A 26,647-nucleotide genomic window follows, 5' to 3' on the forward strand; every position below is an offset into this window, starting at 1 on the left:
TTAAAACCAAGCTCCTTTTTTAAGGGGTCCCGGGGAAATGTTGGGCTGACCGGCAAGACCTCATGATGCGAACTGCTTCTGCGTCAAATGCAAGCTTTTTTCATTCCCAGCCAATGACTTATTCTTATTTCTAAGGGCCGCTCCATCAGATAGCCCAGACAGGCAGGCGTTGGTGGTATAGTGGTGAGCATAGCTGCCTTCCAAGCAGTTGACCCGGGTTCGATTCCCGGCCAACGCAGATCAAATCTTTAAATTGTTCAAAATGCATTTTTTGGAAATCAGACTCATGCTGAAAGCAAAGCTGACACACTTTTCGTGAAAATCAAAACCCCATCCAGGAAAGGTTCTTGCATCCTAGTTTCTGCAACTGTCTATCGGTGAGGGGATTGAAGCGAGCAGGGCTCCTGGCCCCTCCCCGACAAAGCCCTGACGAAGGCCTGACAAAGGCCTATTCGCCTTGCCCTGACGGGCCTTGGTCCCAGCAGGCCACCGAGCACAGCACCTCAGCCTATTAGAGTGAGGTTTCAGGATCTCTCTCATCCTGTAAACCAACATACTGAAGAAGGTGAAACGTGTGGCTGCGCTCCTCACATGCTGAAGCAGCAGCAGCCCTTTCCCTGAAGCAAAGTTCCTTCATTCCTCCCTCCCATAACCCTTAGCAGGGGATTTATGGTAATTGAGTTGAGTTTCCAAACTGGCCCTTCCTTCCTTCCTTCCCATATCTGCCAGCTCGAGAAGGCTTGTTTTGTTGCACCTGGGAAGTAAAGTATCTATTTGCGAGAGAGAGAGAATGAGAGAGAGAGACAGAGAGAGAGAGACAGAGAGAGAAGGGGAAGGGGTGTTGGCAGTTAGGGTGTGAGCTAGAGAAATGAGGCCTGTCTGCAAAAGGCCATGGGATGGGAGTGCGTGGTTGCAGGTTGTTTGGCTTTGTAAGGCCTACTGCCCGCTTCACTCGAAAATGGGTCTAGGGTTGTCGGTTTGTAGGCTGTAAAAGCCCAGAAAAGCTTTTGTTCTCCAACCAGCAGAGTGGCGCAGCGGAAGCGTGCTGGGCCCATAACCCAGAGGTCGATGGATTGAAACCATCCTCTGCTAACTTTTTTCAAATTATGTTTTTGTGTCATGGCATTAGGGCACAAAGAGCTGTAAGTGCCTGGATGCAATGTCATTCCTTGAACTTGCTGCCTCGTTCCACTCTTGCGCTAAATAGGAGAGGGTCCCAGCCCAGCCAACAAAATGCACTGTTCAATCAAACCAAACTTAAAACCAAGCTCCTTTTTTAAGGGGTCCCGGGGAAATGTTGGGCTGACCGGCAAGACCTCATGATGCGAACTGCTTCTGCGTCAAACGCAAGCTTTTTTCATTCCCAGCCAATGACTTATTCTTATTTCTAAAGGCCGCTCCATCAGATAGCCCAGACAGGCAGGCGTTGGTGGTATAGTGGTGAGCATAGCTGCCTTCCAAGCAGTTGACCCGGGTTCGATTCCCGGCCAACGCAGATCAAATCTTTAAATTGTTCAAAATGCATTTTTTGGAAATCAGACTCATGCTGAAAGCAAAGCTGACACACTTTTCGTGAAAATCAAAACCCCATCCAGGAAAGGTTCTTGCATCCTAGTTTCTGCAACTGTCTATCGGTGAGGGGATTGAAGCGAGCAGGGCTCCTGGCCCCTCCCCGACAAAGCCCTGACGAAGGCCTGACAAAGGCCTATTCGCCTTGCCCTGACGGGCCTTGGTCCCAGCAGGCCACCGAGCACAGCACCTCAGCCTATTAGAGTGAGGTTTCAGGATCTCTCTCATCCTGTAAACCAACATACTGAAGAAGGTGAAACGTGTGGCTGCGCTCCTCACATGCTGAAGCAGCAGCAGCCCTTTCCCTGAAGCAAAGTTCCTTCATTCCTCCCTCCCATAACCCTTAGCAGGGGATTTATGGTAATTGAGTTGAGTTTCCAAACTGGCCCTTCCTTCCTTCCTTCCCATATCTGCCAGCTCGAGAAGGCTTGTTTTGTTGCACCTGGGAAGTAAAGTATCTATTTGCGAGAGAGAGAGAATGAGAGAGAGAGACAGAGAGAGAGAGACAGAGAGAGAAGGGGAAGGGGTGTTGGCAGTTAGGGTGTGAGCTAGAGAAATGAGGCCTGTCTGCAAAAGGCCATGGGATGGGAGTGCGTGGTTGCAGGTTGTTTGGCTTTGTAAGGCCTACTGCCCGCTTCACTCGAAACTGGGTCTAGGGTTGTCGGTTTGTAGGCTGTAAAAGCCCAGAAAAGCTCTTGTTCTCCAACCAGCAGAGTGGCGCAGCGGAAGCGTGCTGGGCCCATAACCCAGAGGTCGATGGATCGAAACCATCCTCTGCTAACTTTTTTCAAATTATGTTTTTGTGTCATGGCATTAGGGCACAAAGAGCTGTAAGTGCCTGGATGCAATGTCATTCCTTGAACTTGCTGCCTCGTTCCACTCTTGCGCTAAATAGGAGAGGGTCCCAGCCCAGCCAACAAAATGTACTGTTCAATCAAACCAAACTTAAAACCAAGCTCCTTTTTTAAGGGGTCCCGGGGAAATGTTGGGCTGACCGGCAAGACCTCATGATGCGAACTGCTTCTGCGTCAAACGCAAGCTTTTTTCATTCCCAGCCAATGACTTATTCTTATTTCTAAGGGCCGCTCCATCAGATAGCCCAGACAGGCAGGCGTTGGTGGTATAGTGGTGAGCATAGCTGCCTTCCAAGCAGTTGACCCGGGTTCGATTCCCGGCCAACGCAGATCAAATCTTTAAATTGTTCAAAATGCATTTTTTGGAAATCAGACTCATGCTGAAAGCAAAGCTGACACACTTTTCGTGAAAATCAAAACCCCATCCAGGAAAGGTTCTTGCATCCTAGTTTCTGCAACTGTCTATCGGTGAGGGGATTGAAGCGAGCAGGGCTCCTGGCCCCTCCCCGACAAAGCCCTGACGAAGGCCTGACAAAGGCCTATTCGCCTTGCCCTGACGGGCCTTGGTCCCAGCAGGCCACCGAGCACAGCACCTCAGCCTATTAGAGTGAGGTTTCAGGATCTCTCTCATCCTGTAAACCAACATACTGAAGAAGGTGAAACGTGTGGCTGCGCTCCTCACATGCTGAAGCAGCAGCAGCCCTTTCCCTGAAGCAAAGTTCCTTCATTCCTCCCTCCCATAACCCTTAGCAGGGGATTTATGGTAATTGAGTTGAGTTTCCAAACTGGCCCTTCCTTCCTTCCTTCCCATATCTGCCAGCTCGAGAAGGCTTGTTTTGTTGCACCTGGGAAGTAAAGTATCTATTTGCGAGAGAGAGAGAATGAGAGAGAGAGACAGAGAGAGAGAGACAGAGAGAGAAGGGGAAGGGGTGTTGGCAGTTAGGGTGTGAGCTAGAGAAATGAGGCCTGTCTGCAAAAGGCCATGGGATGGGAGTGCGTGTTTGCAGGTTGTTTGGCTTTGTAAGGCCTACTGCCCGCTTCACTCGAAACTGGGTCTAGGGTTGTCGGTTTGTAGGCTGTAAAAGCCCAGAAAAGCTTTTGTTCTCCAACCAGCAGAGTGGCGCAGCGGAAGTGTGCTGGGCCCATAACCCAGAGGTCGATGGATCGAAACCATCCTCTGCTAACTTTTTTCAAATTATGTTTTTGTGTCATGGCATTAGGGCACAAAGAGCTGTAAGTGCCTGGATGCAATGTCATTCCTTGAACTTGCTGCCTCGTTCCACTCTTGCGCTAAATAGGAGAGGGTCCCAGCCCAGCCAACAAAATGTACTGTTCAATCAAACCAAACTTAAAACCAAGCTCCTTTTTTAAGGGGTCCCGGGGAAATGTTGGGCTGACCGGCAAGACCTCATGATGCGAACTGCTTCTGCGTCAAACGCAAGCTTTTTTCATTCCCAGCCAATGACTTATTCTTATTTCTAAGGGCCGCTCCATCAGATAGCCCAGACAGGCAGGCGTTGGTGGTATAGTGGTGAGCATAGCTGCCTTCCAAGCAGTTGACCCGGGTTCGATTCCCGGCCAACGCAGATCATATCTTTAAATTGTTCAAAACGCATTTTTTGGAAATCAGACTCATGCTGAAAGCAAAGCTGACACACTTTTCGTGAAAATCAAAACCCCATCCAGGAAAGGTTCTTGCATCCTAGTTTCTGCAACTGTCTATCGGTGAGGGGATTGAAGCGAGCAGGGCTCCTGGCCCCTCCCCGACAAAGCCCTGACGAAGGCCTGACAAAGGCCTATTCGCCTTGCCCTGACGGGCCTTGGTCCCAGCAGGCCACCGAGCACAGCACCTCAGCCTATTAGAGTGAGGTTTCAGGATCTCTCTCATCCTGTAAACCAACATACTGAAGAAGGTGAAACGTGTGGCTGCGCTCCTCACATGCTGAAGCAGCAGCAGCCCTTTCCCTGAAGCAAAGTTCCTTCATTCCTCCCTCCCATAACCCTTAGCAGGGGATTTATGGTAATTGAGTTGAGTTTCCAAACTGGCCCTTCCTTCCTTCCTTCCCATATCTGCCAGCTCGAGAAGGCTTGTTTTGTTGCACCTGGGAAGTAAAGTATCTATTTGCGAGAGAGAGAGAATGAGAGAGAGAGACAGAGAGAGAGAGACAGAGAGAGAAGGGGAAGAGGTGTTGGCAGTTAGGGTGTGAGCTAGAGAAATGAGGCCTGTCTGCAAAAGGCCATGGGATGGGAGTGCGTGGTTGCAGGTTGTTTGGCTTTGTAAGGCCTACTGCCCGCTTCACTCGAAACTGGGTCTAGGGTTGTCGGTTTGTAGGCTGTAAAAGCCCATAAAAGCTCGTGTTCTCCAACCAGCAGAGTGGCGCAGCGGAAGCGTGCTGGGCCCATAACCCAGAGGTCGATGGATCGAAACCATCCTCTGCTAACTTTTTTCAAATTATGTTTTTGTGTCATGGCATTAGGGCACAAAGAGCTGTAAGTGCCTGGATGCAATGTCATTCCTTGAACTTGCTGCCTCGTTCCACTCTTGCGCTAAATAGGAGAGGGTCCCAGCCCAGCCAACAAAATGTACTGTTCAATCAAACCAAACTTAAAACCAAGCTCCTTTTTTAAGGGGTCCCGGGGAAATGTTGGGCTGACCGGCAAGACCTCATGATGCGAACTGCTTCTGCGTCAAACGCAAGCTTTTTTCATTCCCAGCCAATGACTTATTCTTATTTCTAAGGGCCGCTCCATCAGATAGCCCAGACAGGCAGGCGTTGGTGGTATAGTGGTGAGCATAGCTGCCTTCCAAGCAGTTGACCTGGGTTCGATTCCCGGCCAACGCAGATCAAATCTTTAAATTGTTCAAAATGCATTTTTTGGAAATCAGACTCATGCTGAAAGCAAAGCTGACACACTTTTCGTGAAAATCAAAACCCCATCCAGGAAAGGTTCTTGCATCCTAGTTTCTGCAACTGTCTATCGGTGAGGGGATTGAAGCGAGCAGGGCTCCTGGCCCCTCCCCGACAAAGCCCTGACGAAGGCCTGACAAAGGCCTATTCGCCTTGCCCTGACGGGCCTTGGTCCCAGCAGGCCACCGAGCACAGCACCTCAGCCTATTAGAGTGAGGTTTCAGGATCTCTCTCATCCTGTAAACCAACATACTGAAGAAGGTGAAACGTGTGGCTGCGCTCCTCACATGCTGAAGCAGCAGCAGCCCTTTCCCTGAAGCAAAGTTCCTTCATTCCTCCCTCCCATAACCCTTAGCAGGGGATTTATGGTAATTGAGTTGAGTTTCCAAACTGGCCCTTCCTTCCTTCCTTCCCATATCTGCCAGCTCGAGAAGGCTTGTTTTGTTGCACCTGGGAAGTAAAGTATCTATTTGCGAGAGAGAGAGAATGAGAGAGAGAGACAGAGAGAGAGAGACAGAGAGAGAAGGGGAAGGGGTGTTGGCAGTTAGGGTGTGAGCTAGAGAAATGAGGCCTGTCTGCAAAAGGCCATGGGATGGGAGTGCGTGGTTGCAGGTTGTTTGGCTTTGTAAGGCCTACTGCCCGCTTCACTCGAAACTGGGTCTAGGGTTGTCGGTTTGTAGGCTGTAAAAGCCCAGAAAAGCTCTTGTTCTCCAACCAGCAGAGTGGCGCAGCGGAAGCGTGCTGGGCCCATAACCCAGAGGTCGATGGATCGAAACCATCCTCTGCTAACTTTTTTCAAATTATGTTTTTGTGTCATGGCATTAGGGCACAAAGAGCTGTAAGTGCCTGGATGCAATGTCATTCCTTGAACTTGCTGCCTCGTTCCACTCTTGTGCTAAATAGGAGAGGGTCCCAGCCCAGCCAACAAAATGTACTGTTCAATCAAACCAAACTTAAAACCAAGCTCCTTTTTTAAGGGGTCCCGGGGAAATGTTGGGCTGACCGGCAAGACCTCATGATGCGAACTGCTTCTGCGTCAAACGCAAGCTTTTTTCATTCCCAGCCAATGACTTATTCTTATTTCTAAGGGCCGCTCCATCAGATAGCCCAGACAGGCAGGCGTTGGTGGTATAGTGGTGAGCATAGCTGCCTTCCAAGCAGTTGACCCGGGTTCGATTCCCGGCCAACGCAGATCATATCTTTAAATTGTTCAAAACGCATTTTTTGGAAATCAGACTCATGCTGAAAGCAAAGCTGACACACTTTTCGTGAAAATCAAAACCCCATCCAGGAAAGGTTCTTGCATCCTAGTTTCTGCAACTGTCTATCGGTGAGGGGATTGAAGCGAGCAGGGCTCCTGGCCCCTCCCCGACAAAGCCCTGACGAAGGCCTGACAAAGGCCTATTCGCCTTGCCCTGACGGGCCTTGGTCCCAGCAGGCCACCGAGCACAGCACCTCAGCCTATTAGAGTGAGGTTTCAGGATCTCTCTCATCCTGTAAACCAACATACTGAAGAAGGTGAAACGTGTGGCTGCGCTCCTCACATGCTGAAGCAGCAGCAGCCCTTTCCCTGAAGCAAAGTTCCTTCATTCCTCCCTCCCATAACCCTTAGCAGGGGATTTATGGTAATTGAGTTGAGTTTCCAAACTGGCCCTTCCTTCCTTCCTTCCCTCCCATATCTGCCAGCTCGAGAAGGCTTGTTTTGTTGCACCTGGGAAGTAAAGTATCTATTTGCGAGAGAGAGAGAATGAGAGAGAGAGACAGAGAGAGAGAGACAGAGAGAGAAGGGGAAGAGGTGTTGGCAGTTAGGGTGTGAGCTAGAGAAATGAGGCCTGTCTGCAAAAGGCCATGGGATGGGAGTGCGTGGTTGCAGGTTGTTTGGCTTTGTAAGGCCTACTGCCCGCTTCACTCGAAACTGGGTCTAGGGTTGTCGGTTTGTAGGCTGTAAAAGCCCAGAAAAGCTCTTGTTCTCCAACCAGCAGAGTGGCGCAGCGGAAGCGTGCTGGGCCCATAACCCAGAGGTCGATGGATCGAAACCATCCTCTGCTAACTTTTTTCAAATTATGTTTTTGTGTCATGGCATTAGGGCACAAAGAGCTGTAAGTGCCTGGATGCAATGTCATTCCTTGAACTTGCTGCCTCGTTCCACTCTTGCGCTAAATAGGAGAGGGTCCCAGCCCAGCCAACAAAATGTACTGTTCAATCAAACCAAACTTAAAACCAAGCTCCTTTTTTAAGGGGTCCCGGGGAAATGTTGGGCTGACCGGCAAGACCTCATGATGCGAACTGCTTCTGCGTCAAACGCAAGCTTTTTTCATTCCCAGCCAATGACTTATTCTTATTTCTAAGGGCCGCTCCATCAGATAGCCCAGACAGGCAGGCGTTGGTGGTATAGTGGTGAGCATAGCTGCCTTCCAAGCAGTTGACCTGGGTTCGATTCCCGGCCAACGCAGATCAAATCTTTAAATTGTTCAAAATGCATTTTTTGGAAATCAGACTCATGCTGAAAGCAAAGCTGACACACTTTTCGTGAAAATCAAAACCCCATCCAGGAAAGGTTCTTGCATCCTAGTTTCTGCAACTGTCTATCGGTGAGGGGATTGAAGCGAGCAGGGCTCCTGGCCCCTCCCCGACAAAGCCCTGACGAAGGCCTGACAAAGGCCTATTCGCCTTGCCCTGACGGGCCTTGGTCCCAGCAGGCCACCGAGCACAGCACCTCAGCCTATTAGAGTGAGGTTTCAGGATCTCTCTCATCCTGTAAACCAACATACTGAAGAAGGTGAAACGTGTGGCTGCGCTCCTCACATGCTGAAGCAGCAGCAGCCCTTTCCCTGAAGCAAAGTTCCTTCATTCCTCCCTCCCATAACCCTTAGCAGGGGATTTATGGTAATTGAGTTGAGTTTCCAAACTGGCCCTTCCTTCCTTCCTTCCCATATCTGCCAGCTCGAGAAGGCTTGTTTTGTTGCACCTGGGAAGTAAAGTATCTATTTGCGAGAGAGAGAGAATGAGAGAGAGAGACAGAGAGAGAGAGACAGAGAGAGAAGGGGAAGGGGTGTTGGCAGTTAGGGTGTGAGCTAGAGAAATGAGGCCTGTCTGCAAAAGGCCATGGGATGGGAGTGCGTGGTTGCAGGTTGTTTGGCTTTGTAAGGCCTACTGCCCGCTTCACTCGAAACTGGGTCTAGGGTTGTCGGTTTGTAGGCTGTAAAAGCCCAGAAAAGCTCTTGTTCTCCAACCAGCAGAGTGGCGCAGCGGAAGCGTGCTGGGCCCATAACCCAGAGGTCGATGGATCGAAACCATCCTCTGCTAACTTTTTTCAAATTATGTTTTTGTGTCATGGCATTAGGGCACAAAGAGCTGTAAGTGCCTGGATGCAATGTCATTCCTTGAACTTGCTGCCTCGTTCCACTCTTGCGCTAAATAGGAGAGGGTCCCAGCCCAGCCAACAAAATGTACTGTTCAATCAAACCAAACTTAAAACCAAGCTCCTTTTTTAAGGGGTCCCGGGGAAATGTTGGGCTGACCGGCAAGACCTCATGATGCGAACTGCTTCTGCGTCAAACGCAAGCTTTTTTCATTCCCAGCCAATGACTTATTCTTATTTCTAAGGGCCGCTCCATCAGATAGCCCAGACAGGCAGGCGTTGGTGGTATAGTGGTGAGCATAGCTGCCTTCCAAGCAGTTGACCTGGGTTCGATTCCCGGCCAACGCAGATCAAATCTTTAAATTGTTCAAAATGCATTTTTTGGAAATCAGACTCATGCTGAAAGCAAAGCTGACACACTTTTCGTGAAAATCAAAACCCCATCCAGGAAAGGTTCTTGCATCCTAGTTTCTGCAACTGTCTATCGGTGAGGGGATTGAAGCGAGCAGGGCTCCTGGCCCCTCCCCGACAAAGCCCTGACAAAGGCCTATTCGCCTTGCCCTGACGGGCCTTGGTCCCAGCAGGCCACCGAGCACAGCACCTCAGCCTATTAGAGTGAGGTTTCAGGATCTCTCTCATCCTGTAAACCAACATACTGAAGAAGGTGAAACGTGTGGCTGCGCTCCTCACATGCTGAAGCAGCAGCAGCCCTTTCCCTGAAGCAAAGTTCCTTCATTCCTCCCTCCCATAACCCTTAGCAGGGGATTTATGGTAATTGAGTTGAGTTTCCAAACTGGCCCTTCCTTCCTTCCTTCCCATATCTGCCAGCTCGAGAAGGCTTGTTTTGTTGCACCTGGGAAGTAAAGTATCTATTTGCGAGAGAGAGAGAATGAGAGAGAGAGACAGAGAGAGAGAGACAGAGAGAGAAGGGGAAGGGGTGTTGGCAGTTAGGGTGTGAGCTAGAGAAATGAGGCCTGTCTGCAAAAGGCCATGGGATGGGAGTGCGTGGTTGCAGGTTGTTTGGCTTTGTAAGGCCTACTGCCCGCTTCACTCGAAAATGGGTCTAGGGTTGTCGGTTTGTAGGCTGTAAAAGCCCAGAAAAGCTTTTGTTCTCCAACCAGCAGAGTGGCGCAGCGGAAGCGTGCTGGGCCTAGAACCCAGAGGTCGATGGATCGAAACCATCCTCTGCTAACTTTTTTCAAATTATGTTTTTGTGTCATGGCATTAGGGCACAAAGAGCTGTAAGTGCCTGGATGCAATGTCATTCCTTGAACTTGCTGCCTCGTTCCACTCTTGCGCTAAATAGGAGAGGGTCCCAGCCCAGCCAACAAAATGCACTGTTCAATCAAACCAAACTTAAAACCAAGCTCCTTTTTTAAGGGGTCCCGGGGAAATGTTGGGCTGACCGGCAAGACCTCATGATGCGAACTGCTTCTGCGTCAAACGCAAGCTTTTTTCATTCCCAGCCAATGACTTATTCTTATTTCTAAGGGCCGCTCCATCAGATAGCCCAGACAGGCAGGCGTTGGTGGTATAGTGGTGAGCATAGCTGCCTTCCAAGCAGTTGACCCGGGTTCGATTCCCGGCCAACGCAGATCAAATCTTTAAATTGTTCAAAATGCATTTTTTGGAAATCAGACTCATGCTGAAAGCAAAGCTGACACACTTTTCGTGAAAATCAAAACCCCATCCAGGAAAGGTTCTTGCATCCTAGTTTCTGCAACTGTCTATCGGTGAGGGGATTGAAGCGAGCAGGGCTCCTGGCCCCTCCCCGACAAAGCCCTGACGAAGGCCTGACAAAGGCCTATTCGCCTTGCCCTGACGGGCCTTGGTCCCAGCAGGCCACCGAGCACAGCACCTCAGCCTATTAGAGTGAGGTTTCAGGATCTCTCTCATCCTGTAAACCAACATACTGAAGAAGGTGAAACGTGTGGCTGCGCTCCTCACATGCTGAAGCAGCAGCAGCCCTTTCCCTGAAGCAAAGTTCCTTCATTCCTCCCTCCCATAACCCTTAGCAGGGGATTTATGGTAATTGAGTTGAGTTTCCAAACTGGCCCTTCCTTCCTTCCTTCCCATATCTGCCAGCTCGAGAAGGCTTGTTTTGTTGCACCTGGGAAGTAAAGTATCTATTTGCGAGAGAGAGAGAATGAGAGAGAGAGACAGAGAGAGAGAGACAGAGAGAGAAGGGGAAGGGGTGTTGGCAGTTAGGGTGTGAGCTAGAGAAATGAGGCCTGTCTGCAAAAGGCCATGGGATGGGAGTGCGTGGTTGCAGGTTGTTTGGCTTTGTAAGGCCTACTGCCCGCTTCACTCGAAACTGGGTCTAGGGTTGTCGGTTTGTAGGCTGTAAAAGCCCAGAAAAGCTCTTGTTCTCCAACCAGCAGAGTGGCGCAGCGGAAGCGTGCTGGGCCCATAACCCAGAGGTCGATGGATCGAAACCATCCTCTGCTAACTTTTTTCAAATTATGTTTTTGTGTCATGGCATTAGGGCACAAAGAGCTGTAAGTGCCTGGATGCAATGTCATTCCTTGAACTTGCTGCCTCGTTCCACTCTTGCGCTAAATAGGAGAGGGTCCCAGCCAACAAAATGTACTGTTCAATCAAACCAAACTTAAAACCAAGCTCCTTTTTTAAGGGGTCCCGGGGAAATGTTGGGCTGACCGGCAAGACCTCATGATGCGAACTGCTTCTGCGTCAAACGCAAGCTTTTTTCATTCCCAGCCAATGACTTATTCTTATTTCTAAGGGCCGCTCCATCAGATAGCCCAGACAGGCAGGCGTTGGTGGTATAGTGGTGAGCATAGCTGCCTTCCAAGCAGTTGACCCGGGTTCGATTCCCGGCCAACGCAGATCATATCTTTAAATTGTTCAAAACGCATTTTTTGGAAATCAGACTCATGCTGAAAGCAAAGCTGACACACTTTTCGTGAAAATCAAAACCCCATCCAGGAAAGGTTCTTGCATCCTAGTTTCTGCAACTGTCTATCGGTGAGGGGATTGAAGCGAGCAGGGCTCCTGGCCCCTCCCCGACAAAGCCCTGACGAAGGCCTGACAAAGGCCTATTCGCCTTGCCCTGACGGGCCTTGGTCCCAGCAGGCCACCGAGCACAGCACCTCAGCCTATTAGAGTGAGGTTTCAGGATCTCTCTCATCCTGTAAACCAACATACTGAAGAAGGTGAAACGTGTGGCTGCGCTCCTCACATGCTGAAGCAGCAGCAGCCCTTTCCCTGAAGCAAAGTTCCTTCATTCCTCCCTCCCATAACCCTTAGCAGGGGATTTATGGTAATTGAGTTGAGTTTCCAAACTGGCCCTTCCTTCCTTCCTTCCCATATCTGCCAGCTCGAGAAGGCTTGTTTTGTTGCACCTGGGAAGTAAAGTATCTATTTGCGAGAGAGAGAGAATGAGAGAGAGAGACAGAGAGAGAGAGACAGAGAGAGAAGGGGAAGAGGTGTTGGCAGTTAGGGTGTGAGCTAGAGAAATGAGGCCTGTCTGCAAAAGGCCATGGGATGGGAGTGCGTGGTTGCAGGTTGTTTGGCTTTGTAAGGCCTACTGCCCGCTTCACTCGAAACTGGGTCTAGGGTTGTCGGTTTGTAGGCTGTAAAAGCCCAGAAAAGCTCTTGTTCTCCAACCAGCAGAGTGGCGCAGCGGAAGCGTGCTGGGCCCATAACCCAGAGGTCGATGGATCGAAACCATCCTCTGCTAACTTTTTTCAAATTATGTTTTTGTGTCATGGCATTAGGGCACAAAGAGATGTAAGTGCCTGGATGCAATGTCATTCCTTGAACTTGCTGCCTCGTTCCACTCTTGCGCTAAATAGGAGAGGGTCCCAGCCCAGCCAACAAAATGTACTGTTCAATCAAACCAAACTTAAAACCAAGCTCCTTTTTTAAGGGGTCCCGGGGAAATGTTGGGCTGACCGGCAAGACCTCATGATGCGAACTGCTTCTGCGTCAAACGCAAGCTTTTTTCATTCCCAGCCAATGACTTATTCTTATTTCTAAGGGCCGCTCCATCAGATAGCCCAGACAGGCAGGCGTTGGTGGTATAGTGGTGAGCATAGCTGCCTTCCAAGCAGTTGACCTGGGTTCGATTCCCGGCCAACGCAGATCAAATCTTTAAATTGTTCAAAATGCATTTTTTGGAAATCAGACTCATGCTGAAAGCAAAGCTGACACACTTTTCGTGAAAATCAAAACCCCATCCAGGAAAGGTTCTTGCATCCTAGTTTCTGCAACTGTCTATCGGTGAGGGGATTGAAGCGAGCAGGGCTCCTGGCCCCTCCCCGACAAAGCCCTGACGAAGGCCTGACAAAGGCCTATTCGCCTTGCCCTGACGGGCCTTGGTCCCAGCAGGCCACCGAGCACAGCACCTCAGCCTATTAGAGTGAGGTTTCAGGATCTCTCTCATCCTGTAAACCAACATACTGAAGAAGGTGAAACGTGTGGCTGCGCTCCTCACATGCTGAAGCAGCAGCAGCCCTTTCCCTGAAGCAAAGTTCCTTCATTCCTCCCTCCCATAACCCTTAGCAGGGGATTTATGGTAATTGAGTTGAGTTTCCAAACTGGCCCTTCCTTCCTTCCTTCCCATATCTGCCAGCTCGAGAAGGCTTGTTTTGTTGCACCTGGGAAGTAAAGTATCTATTTCCGAGAGAGAGAGAATGAGAGAGAGAGACAGAGAGAGAGAGACAGAGAGAGAAGGGGAAGGGGTGTTGGCAGTTAGGGTGTGAGCTAGAGAAATGAGGCCTGTCTGCAAAAGGCCATGGGATGGGAGTGCGTGGTTGCAGGTTGTTTGGCTTTGTAAGGCCTACTGCCCGCTTCACTCGAAACTGGGTCTAGGGTTGTCGGTTTGTAGGCTGTAAAAGCCCAGAAAAGCTCTTGTTCTCCAACCAGCAGAGTGGCGCAGCGGAAGCGTGCTGGGCCCATAACCCAGAGGTCGATGGATCGAAACCATCCTCTGCTAACTTTTTTCAAATTATGTTTTTGTGTCATGGCATTAGGGCACAAAGAGCTGTAAGTGCCTGGATGCAATGTCATTCCTTGAACTTGCTGCCTCGTTCCACTCTTGCGCTAAATAGGAGAGGGTCCCAGCCCAGCCAACAAAATGTACTGTTCAATCAAACCAAACTTAAAACCAAGCTCCTTTTTTAAGGGGTCCCGGGGAAATGTTGGGCTGACCGGCAAGACCTCATGATGCGAACTGCTTCTGCGTCAAACGCAAGCTTTTTTCATTCCCAGCCAATGACTTATTCTTATTTCTAAGGGCCGCTCCATCAGATAGCCCAGACAGGCAGGCGTTGGTGGTATAGTGGTGAGCATAGCTGCCTTCCAAGCAGTTGACCTGGGTTCGATTCCCGGCCAACGCAGATCAAATCTTTAAATTGTTCAAAATGCATTTTTTGGAAATCAGACTCATGCTGAAAGCAAAGCTGACACACTTTTCGTGAAAATCAAAACCCCATCCAGGAAAGGTTCTTGCATCCTAGTTTCTGCAACTGTCTATCGGTGAGGGGATTGAAGCGAGCAGGGCTCCTGGCCCCTCCCCGACAAAGCCCTGACGAAGGCCTGACAAAGGCCTATTCGCCTTGCCCTGACGGGCCTTGGTCCCAGCAGGCCACCGAGCACAGCACCTCAGCCTATTAGAGTGAGGTTTCAGGATCTCTCTCATCCTGTAAACCAACATACTGAAGAAGGTGAAACGTGTGGCTGCGCTCCTCACATGCTGAAGCAGCAGCAGCCCTTTCCCTGAAGCAAAGTTCCTTCATTCCTCCCTCCCATAACCCTTAGCAGGGGATTTATGGTAATTGAGTTGAGTTTCCAAACTGGCCCTTCCTTCCTTCCTTCCCATATCTGCCAGCTCGAGAAGGCTTGTTTTGTTGCACCTGGGAAGTAAAGTATCTATTTGCGAGAGAGAGAGAATGAGAGAGAGAGACAGAGAGAGAGAGACAGAGAGAGAAGGGGAAGGGGTGTTGGCAGTTAGGGTGTGAGCTAGAGAAATGAGGCCTGTCTGCAAAAGGCCATGGGATGGGAGTGCGTGGTTGCAGGTTGTTTGGCTTTGTAAGGCCTACTGCCCTCTTCACTCGAAACTGGGTCTAGGGTTGTCGGTTTGTAGGCTGTAAAAGCCCAGAAAAGCTCTTGTTCTCCAACCAGCAGAGTGGCGCAGCGGAAGCGTGCTGGGCCCATAACCCAGAGGTCGATGGATCGAAACCATCCTCTGCTAACTTTTTTCAAATTATGTTTTTGTGTCATGGCATTAGGGCACAAAGAGCTGTAAGTGCCTGGATGCAATGTCATTCCTTGAACTTGCTGCCTCGTTCCACTCTTGCGCTAAATAGGAGAGGGTCCCAGCCCAGCCAACAAAATGTACTGTTCAATCAAACCAAACTTAAAACCAAGCTCCTTTTTTAAGGGGTCCCGGGGAAATGTTGGGCTGACCGGCAAGACCTCATGATGCGAACTGCTTCTGCGTCAAACGCAAGCTTTTTTCATTCCCAGCCAATGACTTATTCTTATTTCTAAGGGCCGCTCCATCAGATAGCCCAGACAGGCAGGCGTTGGTGGTATAGTGGTGAGCATAGCTGCCTTCCAAGCAGTTGACCTGGGTTCGATTCCCGGCCAACGCAGATCAAATCTTTAAATTGTTCAAAATGCATTTTTTGGAAATCAGACTCATGCTGAAAGCAAAGCTGACACACTTTTCGTGAAAATCAAAACCCCATCCAGGAAAGGTTCTTGCATCCTAGTTTCTGCAACTGTCTATCGGTGAGGGGATTGAAGCGAGCAGGGCTCCTGGCCCCTCCCCGACAAAGCCCTGACAAAGGCCTATTCGCCTTGCCCTGACGGGCCTTGGTCCCAGCAGGCCACCGAGCACAGCACCTCAGCCTATTAGAGTGAGGTTTCAGGATCTCTCTCATCCTGTAAACCAACATACTGAAGAAGGTGAAACGTGTGGCTGCGCTCCTCACATGCTGAAGCAGCAGCAGCCCTTTCCCTGAAGCAAAGTTCCTTCATTCCTCCCTCCCATAACCCTTAGCAGGGGATTTATGGTAATTGAGTTGAGTTTCCAAACTGGCCCTTCCTTCCTTCCTTCCCATATCTGCCAGCTCGAGAAGGCTTGTTTTGTTGCACCTGGGAAGTAAAGTATCTATTTGCGAGAGAGAGAGAATGAGAGAGAGAGACAGAGAGAGAGAGACAGAGAGAGAAGGGGAAGGGGTGTTGGCAGTTAGGGTGTGAGCTAGAGAAATGAGGCCTGTCTGCAAAAGGCCATGGGATGGGAGTGCGTGGTTGCAGGTTGTTTGGCTTTGTAAGGCCTACTGCCCGCTTCACTCGAAAATGGGTCTAGGGTTGTCGGTTTGTAGGCTGTAAAAGCCCAGAAAAGCTTTTGTTCTCCAACCAGCAGAGTGGCGCAGCGGAAGCGTGCTGGGCCCAGAACCCAGAGGTCGATGGATCGAAACCATCCTCTGCTAACTTTTTTCAAATTATGTTTTTGTGTCATGGCATTAGGGCACAAAGAGCTGTAAGTGCCTGGATGCAATGTCATTCCTTGAACTTGCTGCCTCGTTCCACTCTTGCGCTAAATAGGAGAGGGTCCCAGCCCAGCCAACAAAATGCACTGTTCAATCAAACCAAACTTAAAACCAAGCTCCTTTTTTAAGGGGTCCCGGGGAAATGTTGGGCTGACCGGCAAGACCTCATGATGCGAACTGCTTCTGCGTCAAACGCAAGCTTTTTTCATTCCCAGCCAATGACTTATTCTTATTTCTAAGGGCCGCTCCATCAGATAGCCCAGACAGGCAGGCGTTGGTGGTATAGTGGTGAGCATAGCTGCCTTCCAAGCAGTTGACCCGGGTTCGATTCCCGGCCAACGCAGATCAAATCTTTAAATTGTTCAAAATGCATTTTTTGGAAATCAGACTCATGCTGAAAGCAAAGCTGACACACTTTTCGTGAAAATCAAAACCCCATCCAGGAAAGGTTCTTGCATCCTAGTTTCTGCAACTGTCTATCGGTGAGGGGATTGAAGCGAGCAGGGCTCCTGGCCCCTCCCCGACAAAGCCCTGACGAAGGCCTGACAAAGGCCTATTCGCCTTGCCCTGACGGGCCTTGGTCCCAGCAGGCCACCGAGCACAGCACCTCAGCCTATTAGAGTGAGGTTTCAGGATCTCTCTCATCCTGTAAACCAACATACTGAAGAAGGTGAAACGTGTGGCTGCGCTCCTCACATGCTGAAGCAGCAGCAGCCCTTTCCCTGAAGCAAAGTTCCTTCATTCCTCCCTCCCATAACCCTTAGCAGGGGATTTATGGTAATTGAGTTGAGTTTCCAAACTGGCCCTTCCTTCCTTCCTTCCCATATCTGCCAGCTCGAGAAGGCTTGTTTTGTTGCACCTGGGAAGTAAAGTATCTATTTGCGAGAGAGAGAGAATGAGAGAGAGAGACAGAGAGAGAGAGACAGAGAGAGAAGGGGAAGGGGTGTTGGCAGTTAGGGTGTGAGCTAGAGAAATGAGGCCTGTCTGCAAAAGGCCATGGGATGGGAGTGCGTGGTTGCAGGTTGTTTGGCTTTGTAAGGCCTACTGCCCGCTTCACTCGAAACTGGGTCTAGGGTTGTCGGTTTGTAGGCTGTAAAAGCCCAGAAAAGCTCTTGTTCTCCAACCAGCAGAGTGGCGCAGCGGAAGCGTGCTGGGCCCATAACCCAGAGGTCGATGGATCGAAACCATCCTCTGCTAACTTTTTTCAAATTATGTTTTTGTGTCATGGCATTAGGGCACAAAGAGCTGTAAGTGCCTGGATGCAATGTCATTCCTTGAACTTGCTGCCTCGTTCCACTCTTGCGCTAAATAGGAGAGGGTCCCAGCCCAGCCAACAAAATGTACTGTTCAATCAAACCAAACTTAAAACCAAGCTCCTTTTTTAAGGGGTCCCGGGGAAATGTTGGGCTGACCGGCAAGACCTCATGATGCGAACTGCTTCTGCGTCAAACGCAAGCTTTTTTCATTCCCAGCCAATGACTTATTCTTATTTCTAAGGGCCGCTCCATCAGATAGCCCAGACAGGCAGGCGTTGGTGGTATAGTGGTGAGCATAGCTGCCTTCCAAGCAGTTGACCCGGGTTCGATTCCCGGCCAACGCAGATCATATCTTTAAATTGTTCAAAACGCATTTTTTGGAAATCAGACTCATGCTGAAAGCAAAGCTGACACACTTTTCGTGAAAATCAAAACCCCATCCAGGAAAGGTTCTTGCATCCTAGTTTCTGCAACTGTCTATCGGTGAGGGGATTGAAGCGAGCAGGGCTCCTGGCCCCTCCCCGACAAAGCCCTGACGAAGGCCTGACAAAGGCCTATTCGCCTTGCCCTGACGGGCCTTGGTCCCAGCAGGCCACCGAGCACAGCACCTCAGCCTATTAGAGTGAGGTTTCAGGATCTCTCTCATCCTGTAAACCAACATACTGAAGAAGGTGAAACGTGTGGCTGCGCTCCTCACATGCTGAAGCAGCAGCAGCCCTTTCCCTGAAGCAAAGTTCCTTCATTCCTCCCTCCCATAACCCTTAGCAGGGGATTTATGGTAATTGAGTTGAGTTTCCAAACTGGCCCTTCCTTCCTTCCTTCCCATATCTGCCAGCTCGAGAAGGCTTGTTTTGTTGCACCTGGGAAGTAAAGTATCTATTTGCGAGAGAGAGAGAATGAGAGAGAGAGACAGAGAGAGAGAGACAGAGAGAGAAGGGGAAGAGGTGTTGGCAGTTAGGGTGTGAGCTAGAGAAATGAGGCCTGTCTGCAAAAGGCCATGGGATGGGAGTGCGTGGTTGCAGGTTGTTTGGCTTTGTAAGGCCTACTGCCCGCTTCACTCGAAACTGGGTCTAGGGTTGTCGGTTTGTAGGCTGTAAAAGCCCAGAAAAGCTCTTGTTCTCCAACCAGCAGAGTGGCGCAGCGGAAGCGTGCTGGGCCCATAACCCAGAGGTCGATGGATCGAAACCATCCTCTGCTAACTTTTTTCAAATTATGTTTTTGTGTCATGGCATTAGGGCACAAAGAGATGTAAGTGCCTGGATGCAATGTCATTCCTTGAACTTGCTGCCTCGTTCCACTCTTGCGCTAAATAGGAGAGGGTCCCAGCCCAGCCAACAAAATGTACTGTTCAATCAAACCAAACTTAAAACCAAGCTCCTTTTTTAAGGGGTCCCGGGGAAATGTTGGGCTGACCGGCAAGACCTCATGATGCGAACTGATTCTGCGTCAAACGCAAGCTTTTTTCATTCCCAGCCAATGACTTATTCTTATTTCTAAGGGCCGCTCCATCAGATAGCCCAGACAGGCAGGCGTTGGTGGTATAGTGGTGAGCATAGCTGCCTTCCAAGCAGTTGACCTGGGTTCGATTCCCGGCCAACGCAGATCAAATCTTTAAATTGTTCAAAATGCATTTTTTGGAAATCAGACTCATGCTGAAAGCAAAGCTGACACACTTTTCGTGAAAATCAAAACCCCATCCAGGAAAGGTTCTTGCATCCTAGTTTCTGCAACTGTCTATCGGTGAGGGGATTGAAGCGAGCAGGGCTCCTGGCCCCTCCCCGACAAAGCCCTGACGAAGGCCTGACAAAGGCCTATTCGCCTTGCCCTGACGGGCCTTGGTCCCAGCAGGCCACCGAGCACAGCACCTCAGCCTATTAGAGTGAGGTTTCAGGATCTCTCTCATCCTGTAAACCAACATACTGAAGAAGGTGAAACGTGTGGCTGCGCTCCTCACATGCTGAAGCAGCAGCAGCCCTTTCCCTGAAGCAAAGTTCCTTCATTCCTCCCTCCCATAACCCTTAGCAGGGGATTTATGGTAATTGAGTTGAGTTTCCAAACTGGCCCTTCCTTCCTTCCTTCCCATATCTGCCAGCTCGAGAAGGCTTGTTTTGTTGCACCTGGGAAGTAAAGTATCTATTTGCGAGAGAGAGAGAATGAGAGAGAGAGACAGAGAGAGAGAGACAGAGAGAGAAGGGGAAGGGGTGTTGGCAGTTAGGGTGTGAGCTAGAGAAATGAGGCCTGTCTGCAAAAGGCCATGGGATGGGAGTGCGTGGTTGCAGGTTGTTTGGCTTTGTAAGGCCTACTGCCCGCTTCACTCGAAACTGGGTCTAGGGTTGTCGGTTTGTAGGCTGTAAAAGCCCAGAAAAGCTCTTGTTCTCCAACCAGCAGAGTGGCGCAGCGGAAGCGTGCTGGGCCCATAACCCAGAGGTCGATGGATCGAAACCATCCTCTGCTAACTTTTTTCAAATTATGTTTTTGTGTCATGGCATTAGGGCACAAAGAGCTGTAAGTGCCTGGATGCAATGTCATTCCTTGAACTTGCTGCCTCGTTCCACTCTTGCGCTAAATAGGAGAGGGTCCCAGCCCAGCCAACAAAATGTACTGTTCAATCAAACCAAACTTAAAACCAAGCTCCTTTTTTAAGGGGTCCCGGGGAAATGTTGGGCTGACCGGCAAGACCTCATGATGCGAACTGCTTCTGCGTCAAACGCAAGCTTTTTTCATTCCCAGCCAATGACTTATTCTTATTTCTAAGGGCCGCTCCATCAGATAGCCCAGACAGGCAGGCGTTGGTGGTATAGTGGTGAGCATAGCTGCCTTCCAAGCAGTTGACCTGGGTTCGATTCCCGGCCAACGCAGATCAAATCTTTAAATTGTTCAAAATGCATTTTTTGGAAATCAGACTCATGCTGAAAGCAAAGCTGACACACTTTTCGTGAAAATCAAAACCCCATCCAGGAAAGGTTCTTGCATCCTAGTTTCTGCAACTGTCTATCGGTGAGGGGATTGAAGCGAGCAGGGCTCCTGGCCCCTCCCCGACAAAGCCCTGACGAAGGCCTGACAAAGGCCTATTCGCCTTGCCCTGACGGGCCTTGGTCCCAGCAGGCCACCGAGCACAGCACCTCAGCCTATTAGAGTGAGGTTTCAGGATCTCTCTCATCCTGTAAACCAACATACTGAAGAAGGTGAAACGTGTGGCTGCGCTCCTCACATGCTGAAGCAGCAGCAGCCCTTTCCCTGAAGCAAAGTTCCTTCATTCCTCCCTCCCATAACCCTTAGCAGGGGATTTATGGTAATTGAGTTGAGTTTCCAAACTGGCCCTTCCTTCCTTCCTTCCCATATCTGCCAGCTCGAGAAGGCTTGTTTTGTTGCACCTGGGAAGTAAAGTATCTATTTGCGAGAGAGAGAGAATGAGAGAGAGAGACAGAGAGAGAGAGACAGAGAGAGAAGGGGAAGGGGTGTTGGCAGTTAGGGTGTGAGCTAGAGAAATGAGGCCTGTCTGCAAAAGGCCATGGGATGGGAGTGCGTGGTTGCAGGTTGTTTGGCTTTGTAAGGCCTACTGCCCGCTTCACTCGAAAATGGGTCTAGGGTTGTCGGTTTGTAGGCTGTAAAAGCCCAGAAAAGCTTTTGTTCTCCAACCAGCAGAGTGGCGCAGCGGAAGCGTGCTGGGCCCATAACCCAGAGGTCGATGGATCGAAACCATCCTCTGCTAACTTTTTTCAAATTATGTTTTTGTGTCATGGCATTAGGGCACAAAGAGCTGTAAGTGCCTGGATGCAATGTCATTCCTTGAACTTGCTGCCTCGTTCCACTCTTGCGCTAAATAGGAGAGGGTCCCAGCCCAGCCAACAAAATGCACTGTTCAATCAAACCAAACTTAAAACCAAGCTCCTTTTTTAAGGGGTCCCGGGGAAATGTTGGGCTGACCGGCAAGACCTCATGATGCGAACTGCTTCTGCGTCAAACGCAAGCTTTTTTCATTCCCAGCCAATGACTTATTCTTATTTCTAAGGGCCGCTCCATCAGATAGCCCAGACAGGCAGGCTTTGGTGGTATAGTGGTGAGCATAGCTGCCTTCCAAGCAGTTGACCCGGGTTCGATTCCCGGCCAACGCAGATCAAATCTTTAAATTGTTCAAAATGCATTTTTTGGAAATCAGACTCATGCTGAAAGCAAAGCTGACACACTTTTCGTGAAAATCAAAACCCCATCCAGGAAAGGTTCTTGCATCCTAGTTTCTGCAACTGTCTATCGGTGAGGGGATTGAAGCGAGCAGGGCTCCTGGCCCCTCCCCGACAAAGCCCTGACGAAGGCCTGACAAAGGCCTATTCGCCTTGCCCTGACGGGCCTTGGTCCCAGCAGGCCACCGAGCACAGCACCTCAGCCTATTAGAGTGAGGTTTCAGGATCTCTCTCATCCTGTAAACCAACATACTGAAGAAGGTGAAACGTGTGGCTGCGCTCCTCACATGCTGAAGCAGCAGCAGCCCTTTCCCTGAAGCAAAGTTCCTTCATTCCTCCCTCCCATAACCCTTAGCAGGGGATTTATGGTAATTGAGTTGAGTTTCCAAACTGGCCCTTCCTTCCTTCCTTCCCATATCTGCCAGCTCGAGAAGGCTTGTTTTGTTGCACCTGGGAAGTAAAGTATCTATTTGCGAGAGAGAGAGAATGAGAGAGAGAGACAGAGAGAGAGAGACAGAGAGAGAAGGGGAAGGGGTGTTGGCAGTTAGGGTGTGAGCTAGAGAAATGAGGCCTGTCTGCAAAAGGCCATGGGATGGGAGTGCGTGGTTGCAGGTTGTTTGGCTTTGTAAGGCCTACTGCCCGCTTCACTCGAAACTGGGTCTAGGGTTGTCGGTTTGTAGGCTGTAAAAGCCCAGAAAAGCTCTTGTTCTCCAACCAGCAGAGTGGCGCAGCGGAAGCGTGCTGGGCCCATAACCCAGAGGTCGATGGATCGAAACCATCCTCTGCTAACTTTTTTCAAATTATGTTTTTGTGTCATGGCATTAGGGCACAAAGAGCTGTAAGTGCCTGGATGCAATGTCATTCCTTGAACTTGCTGCCTCGTTCCACTCTTGCGCTAAATAGGAGAGGGTCCCAGCCCAGCCAACAAAATGTACTGTTCAATCAAACCAAACTTAAAACCAAGCTCCTTTTTTAAGGGGTCCCGGGGAAATGTTGGGCTGACCGGCAAGACCTCATGATGCGAACTGCTTCTGCGTCAAACGCAAGCTTTTTTCATTCCCAGCCAATGACTTATTCTTATTTCTAAGGGCCGCTCCATCAGATAGCCCAGACAGGCAGGCGTTGGTGGTATAGTGGTGAGCATAGCTGCCTTCCAAGCAGTTGACCCGGGTTCGATTCCCGGCCAACGCAGATCAAATCTTTAAATTGTTCAAAATGCATTTTTTGGAAATCAGACTCATGCTGAAAGCAAAGCTGACACACTTTTCGTGAAAATCAAAACCCCATCCAGGAAAGGTTCTTGCATCCTAGTTTCTGCAACTGTCTATCGGTGAGGGGATTGAAGCGAGCAGGGCTCCTGGCCCCTCCCCGACAAAGCCCTGACGAAGGCCTGACAAAGGCCTATTCGCCTTGCCCTGACGGGCCTTGGTCCCAGCAGGCCACCGAGCACAGCACCTCAGCCTATTAGAGTGAGGTTTCAGGATCTCTCTCATCCTGTAAACCAACATACTGAAGAAGGTGAAACGTGTGGCTGCGCTCCTCACATGCTGAAGCAGCAGCAGCCCTTTCCCTGAAGCAAAGTTCCTTCATTCCTCCCTCCCATAACCCTTAGCAGGGGATTTATGGTAATTGAGTTGAGTTTCCAAACTGGCCCTTCCTTCCTTCCTTCCCATATCTGCCAGCTCGAGAAGGCTTGTTTTGTTGCACCTGGGAAGTAAAGTATCTATTTGCGAGAGAGAGAGAATGAGAGAGAGAGACAGAGAGAGAGAGACAGAGAGAGAAGGGGAAGGGGTGTTGGCAGTTAGGGTGTGAGCTAGAGAAATGAGGCCTGTCTGCAAAAGGCCATGGGATGGGAGTGCGTGGTTGCAGGTTGTTTGGCTTTGTAAGGCCTACTGCCCGCTTCACTCGAAACTGGGTCTAGGGTTGTCGGTTTGTAGGCTGTAAAAGCCCAGAAAAGCTCTTGTTCTCCAACCAGCAGAGTGGCGCAGCGGAAGCGTGCTGGGCCCATAACCCAGAGGTCGATGGATCGAAACCATCCTCTGCTAACTTTTTTCAAATTATGTTTTTGTGTCATGGCATTAGGGCACAAAGAGCTGTAAGTGCCTGGATGCAATGTCATTCCTTGAACTTGCTGCCTCGTTCCACTCTTGCGCTAAATAGGAGAGGGTCCCAGCCCAGCCAACAAAATGCACTGTTCAATCAAACCAAACTTAAAACCAAGCTCCTTTTTTAAGGGGTCCCGGGGAAATGTTGGGCTGACCGGCAAGACCTCATGATGCGAACTGCTTCTGCGTCAAACGCAAGCTTTTTTCATTCCCAGCCAATGACTTATTCTTATTTCTAAAGGACGCTCCATCAGATAGCCCAGACAGGCAGGCGTTGGTGGTATAGTGGTGAGCATAGCTGCCTTCCAAGCAGTTGACCCGGGTTCGATTCCCTGCCAACGCAGATCAAATCTTTAAATTGTTCAAAATGCATTTTTTGGAAATCAGACTCATGCTGAAAGCAAAGCTGACACACTTTTCGTGAAAATCAAAACCCCATCCAGGAAAGGTTCTTGCATCCTAGTTTCTGCAACTGTCTATCGGTGAGGGGATTGAAGCGAGCAGGGCTCCTGGCCCCTCCCCGACAAAGCCCTGACGAAGGCCTGACAAAGGCCTATTCGCCTTGCCCTGACGGGCCTTGGTCCCAGCAGGCCACCGAGCACAGCACCTCAGCCTATTAGAGTGAGGTTTCAGGATCTCTCTCATCCTGTAAACCAACATACTGAAGAAGGTGAAACGTGTGGCTGCGCTCCTCACATGCTGAAGCAGCAGCAGCCCTTTCCCTGAAGCAAAGTTCCTTCATTCCTCCCTCCCATAACCCTTAGCAGGGGATTTATGGTAATTGAGTTGAGTTTCCAAACTGGCCCTTCCTTCCTTCCTTCCCATATCTGCCAGCTCGAGAAGGCTTGTTTTGTTGCACCTGGGAAGTAAAGTATCTATTTGCGAGAGAGAGAGAATGAGAGAGAGAGACAGAGAGAGAGAGACAGAGAGAGAAGGGGAAGGGGTGTTGGCAGTTAGGGTGTGAGCTAGAGAAATGAGGCCTGTCTGCAAAAGGCCATGGGATGGGAGTGCGTGGTTGCAGGTTGTTTGGCTTTGTAAGGCCTACTGCCCGCTTCACTCGAAAATGGGTCTAGGGTTGTCGGTTTGTAGGCTGTAAAAGCCCAGAAAAGCTTTTGTTCTCCAACCAGCAGAGTGGCGCAGCGGAAGCGTGCTGGGCCCATAACCCAGAGGTCGATGGATCGAAACCATCCTCTGCTAACTTTTTTCAAATTATGTTTTTGTGTCATGGCATTAGGGCACAAAGAGCTGTAAGTGCCTGGATGCAATGTCATTCCTTGAACTTGCTGCCTCGTTCCACTCTTGCGCTAAATAGGAGAGGGTCCCAGCCCAGCCAACAAAATGCACTGTTCAATCAAACCAAACTTAAAACCAAGCTCCTTTTTTAAGGGGTCCCGGGGAAATGTTGGGCTGACCGGCAAGACCTCATGATGCGAACTGCTTCTGCGTCAAACGCAAGCTTTTTTCATTCCCAGCCAATGACTTATTCTTATTTCTAAAGGCCGCTCCATCAGATAGCCCAGACAGGCAGGCATTGGTGGTATAGTGGTGAGCATAGCTGCCTTCCAAGCAGTTGACCCGGGTTCGATTCCCGGCCAACGCAGATCAAATCTTTAAATTGTTCAAAATGCATTTTTTGGAAATCAGACTCATGCTGAAAGCAAAGCTGACACACTTTTCGTGAAAATCAAAACCCCGTCCAGGAAAGGTTCTTGCATCCTAGTTTCTGCAACTGTCTATCGGTGAGGGGATTGAAGCGAGCAGGGCTCCTGGCCCCTCCCCGACAAAGCCCTGACGAAGGCCTGACAAAGGCCTATTCGCCTTGCCCTGACGGGCCTTGGTCCCAGCAGGCCACCGAGCACAGCACCTCAGCCTATTAGAGTGAGGTTTCAGGATCTCTCTCATCCTGTAAACCAACATACTGAAGAAGGTGAAACGTGTGGCTGCGCTCCTCACATGCTGAAGCAGCAGCAGCCCTTTCCCTGAAGCAAAGTTCCTTCATTCCTCCCTCCCATAACCCTTAGCAGGGGATTTATGGTAATTGAGTTGAGTTTCCAAACTGGCCCTTCCTTCCTTCCTTCCCATATCTGCCAGCTCGAGAAGGCTTGTTTTGTTGCACCTGGGAAGTAAAGTATCTATTTGCGAGAGAGAGAGAATGAGAGAGAGAGACAGAGAGAGAGAGACAGAGAGAGAAGGGGAAGGGGTGTTGGCAGTTAGGGTGTGAGCTAGAGAAATGAGGCCTGTCTGCAAAAGGCCATGGGATGGGAGTGCGTGGTTGCAGGTTGTTTGGCTTTGTAAGGCCTACTGCCCGCTTCACTCGAAACTGGGTCTAGGGTTGTCGGTTTGTAGGCTGTAAAAGCCCAGAAAAGCTCTTGTTCTCCAACCAGCAGAGTGGCGCAGCGGAAGCGTGCTGGGCCCATAACCCAGAGGTCGATGGATCGAAACCATCCTCTGCTAACTTTTTTCAAATTATGTTTTTGTGTCATGGCATTAGGGCACAAAGAGCTGTAAGTGCCTGGATGCAATGTCATTCCTTGAACTTGCTGCCTCGTTCCACTCTTGCGCTAAATAGGAGAGGGTCCCAGCCCAGCCAACAAAATGTACTGTTCAATCAAACCAAACTTAAAACCAAGCTCCTTTTTTAAGGGGTCCCGGGGAAATGTTGGGCTGACCGGCAAGACCTCATGATGCGAACTGCTTCTGCGTCAAACGCAAGCTTTTTTCATTCCCAGCCAATGACTTATTCTTATTTCTAAGGGCCGCTCCATCAGATAGCCCAGCCAGGCAGGCGTTGGTGGTATAGTGGTGAGCATAGCTGCCTTCCAAGCAGTTGACCCGGGTTCGATTCCCGGCCAACGCAGATCAAATCTTTAAATTGTTCAAAATGCATTTTTT

General features: G+C 50.0%; 13 non-coding genes across 13 annotated transcripts; all 13 read left to right on the top strand.

Annotated features, from left to right (window-relative positions):
* The first annotated feature begins 166 nt into the window (after nucleotides 1-166).
* Nucleotides 167-238, top strand: TRNAG-UCC (transfer RNA glycine (anticodon UCC)). The gene has a single exon. It is a non-coding gene; the product is annotated as a tRNA-Gly (tRNA).
* A 1,185-nt stretch (nucleotides 239-1,423) lies between these two features.
* TRNAG-UCC (transfer RNA glycine (anticodon UCC)) lies at nucleotides 1,424-1,495 on the top strand. The gene has a single exon. It is a non-coding gene; the product is annotated as a tRNA-Gly (tRNA).
* A 1,185-nt stretch (nucleotides 1,496-2,680) lies between these two features.
* On the top strand, nucleotides 2,681-2,752 carry TRNAG-UCC (transfer RNA glycine (anticodon UCC)). Its single transcript has one exon. It is a non-coding gene; the product is annotated as a tRNA-Gly (tRNA).
* Nucleotides 2,753-3,937: 1,185 nt separating this feature from the next.
* TRNAG-UCC (transfer RNA glycine (anticodon UCC)) lies at nucleotides 3,938-4,009 on the top strand. The gene has a single exon. It is a non-coding gene; the product is annotated as a tRNA-Gly (tRNA).
* A 2,442-nt stretch (nucleotides 4,010-6,451) lies between these two features.
* Nucleotides 6,452-6,523, top strand: TRNAG-UCC (transfer RNA glycine (anticodon UCC)). Its single transcript has one exon. It is a non-coding gene; the product is annotated as a tRNA-Gly (tRNA).
* Nucleotides 6,524-9,812: 3,289 nt separating this feature from the next.
* TRNAL-UAG (transfer RNA leucine (anticodon UAG)) lies at nucleotides 9,813-9,884 on the top strand. The gene has a single exon. It is a non-coding gene; the product is annotated as a tRNA-Leu (tRNA).
* A 331-nt stretch (nucleotides 9,885-10,215) lies between these two features.
* TRNAG-UCC (transfer RNA glycine (anticodon UCC)) lies at nucleotides 10,216-10,287 on the top strand. Its single transcript has one exon. It is a non-coding gene; the product is annotated as a tRNA-Gly (tRNA).
* A 1,180-nt stretch (nucleotides 10,288-11,467) lies between these two features.
* TRNAG-UCC (transfer RNA glycine (anticodon UCC)) lies at nucleotides 11,468-11,539 on the top strand. The gene has a single exon. It is a non-coding gene; the product is annotated as a tRNA-Gly (tRNA).
* Nucleotides 11,540-16,081: 4,542 nt separating this feature from the next.
* TRNAL-CAG (transfer RNA leucine (anticodon CAG)) lies at nucleotides 16,082-16,153 on the top strand. The gene has a single exon. It is a non-coding gene; the product is annotated as a tRNA-Leu (tRNA).
* A 331-nt stretch (nucleotides 16,154-16,484) lies between these two features.
* On the top strand, nucleotides 16,485-16,556 carry TRNAG-UCC (transfer RNA glycine (anticodon UCC)). The gene has a single exon. It is a non-coding gene; the product is annotated as a tRNA-Gly (tRNA).
* Nucleotides 16,557-17,741: 1,185 nt separating this feature from the next.
* On the top strand, nucleotides 17,742-17,813 carry TRNAG-UCC (transfer RNA glycine (anticodon UCC)). The gene has a single exon. It is a non-coding gene; the product is annotated as a tRNA-Gly (tRNA).
* A 4,956-nt stretch (nucleotides 17,814-22,769) lies between these two features.
* On the top strand, nucleotides 22,770-22,841 carry TRNAG-UCC (transfer RNA glycine (anticodon UCC)). Its single transcript has one exon. It is a non-coding gene; the product is annotated as a tRNA-Gly (tRNA).
* Nucleotides 22,842-26,540: 3,699 nt separating this feature from the next.
* Nucleotides 26,541-26,612, top strand: TRNAG-UCC (transfer RNA glycine (anticodon UCC)). The gene has a single exon. It is a non-coding gene; the product is annotated as a tRNA-Gly (tRNA).
* Nucleotides 26,613-26,647: the final 35 nt, after the last annotated feature.

This window comes from Ambystoma mexicanum, chromosome 6q (genome assembly GCF_040938575.1).
Source record: "Ambystoma mexicanum isolate Mex_15411 chromosome 6q, UKY_AmexF1_1, whole genome shotgun sequence".
NCBI lineage: Eukaryota > Metazoa > Chordata > Amphibia > Caudata > Ambystomatidae > Ambystoma > Ambystoma mexicanum.